Below are 1,911 nucleotides of genomic sequence, written 5' to 3' on the forward strand. Positions count from 1 at the left end.
ATGAGAGTGGATTTTGAGCCCTAACTCTGCCAATGCCAGGGAGAGGTTCGACACTCTCTCTGCTCCGGGGTGCCTGGGGCCTCCTCTTCTTGAGCTGTCATCTTCTTAACCATTCACTTATCATTTGCTGCATCTCATTGTTCTCCTGTACTGATCCACAACTGAGCCGGCATGGATTCTTTCTTCAACGTGTGGTTTTTAGCTGTTGCCAAGAACTCTGTCCCTCTGTAACTGCCTACCATAGACAGACTCACCTTTAACTGTCCCCAGCTGAAATGATACCTGTCACTCATTTGCTTCTGCACGAACCTGTGTCAGACAAAACCTTAGAGGAGGGTCTGTCTTCTTGTTCCACGTTACACTACATTCATGGTGTGGATTATGTAAAACATTCTGACATTTTGGCAGAAAGACAACGACTTGTAAAATGGGGGTGGGGGGCAGGCGGAATGAATCACTCTGTACAAATCATTGATTCTGTGTTATACTCTTAGACAATCCTTAGTGCTTCATGTTTGCTTTAAGGGAATTAAACTTGAAATAACTAGGAGAAGTGCTATGAGGCAGCATTTGTAGAACATACATACTTCCAGGTGAATCCTTAGATATGATTTTTGTCTGTACCTGTGACTTACAAAGAATGATACATACAATTTAAAAATGTAAGAAAACATAAATTTAAATTGTTTAAACACTAGACAGAAGGAAAACAGAGTAAATAATCAAATGGATCAAGGACTGAAGTCAGTAAAAAATACATCCATGGAGTCTTAAATATTTGCAAGTAATGACTACAGATTAGGCTCTGAGCTTTCTAGTAGCCCAGATGAAGAGGCAACCATTATAATACTTTGGTCATTTCAAGTTCATAACCCTGAACATGACTATTTAGGGGAATATACAGAATTTTATTTCAGTGAACATTCAATTATAATTGCTTCTAGTTCAACTCTGTATACCCAGTGTTAGGCTCACACTCTATCCCTGACAGATGAAGAAGAGCTTAAACATTCATTTCATGAAAGGAGGAATACATATCTTAGGTCAAAATTTGGCAGTAATGGAAGAAGTAACCTCCTTATTTCTCCATGAAATTCTTTAGCAGTGTTAACTTACAGTCATACTGAAGATCTTTGACTTTCAGCTATGCGTGGTCATAACCAGCTCAGAATGGTTCCCATCTAGGCCTTTGCAGACCTTCTGTATTGGTTTGCTAAATATGATTGTTTGTACTCGGTTTAAGGTGAAGGATTCAGAATTATTTCACTGGTATTTTATAAGTAACTACATGAGGCTGAAATTCCCCAAATCTTATTTTTCAATTATAAATTTTAATGCATTTTATTATATTATTGTATGTTACAGTACCTATTTGGCAGGTGTTTATTTTTAAGGTTTAGTCCTCATAAGCATAAGATTACAAGGTCTAAAAAAAAAAAAAAACAGTACAATACCATTTATTGTGTGTGTGTGTGTGTGTGTGTGTGTGTGTGTACATTTCTCTCTTGGAGTCATAAATTCGAAGTCTCATTCATATGTAAAATGTATATGGTTAAGATAAAAATTACAGCATGGAAGAGGGGGAAATAGGTCAGAAATAATGAGAAGGGGAAGAAAAATTTTAAAAGAAATGTATTGGTTAAGCCATTTAGAGTAATATTTTGTTTCTGATTATCAAAAGCACAAAGCAGTTTATGAAGATGAGCAAATTGTATGTGCCTCTTTATTTGCAATAATTTTATTCTGGCATTTCAAATTGAATCACCCATTAAAATATTATCTTAGTTGCTGAATGTATTAAATCAGTTGAATCAAATTGTGTCAGGGGATAGGCATGCTTCCTAAGAAATCTGAGTAAGACAAGTATACTTCATTTTAACAAGGCATTCACAAGTCCACTGCTGGATTCCA

The sequence above is a fragment of the Martes martes genome, assembly GCF_963455335.1.
Source record: "Martes martes genome assembly, chromosome: 13".
In the NCBI taxonomy this organism is placed as follows: Eukaryota; Metazoa; Chordata; class Mammalia; order Carnivora; family Mustelidae; genus Martes; species Martes martes.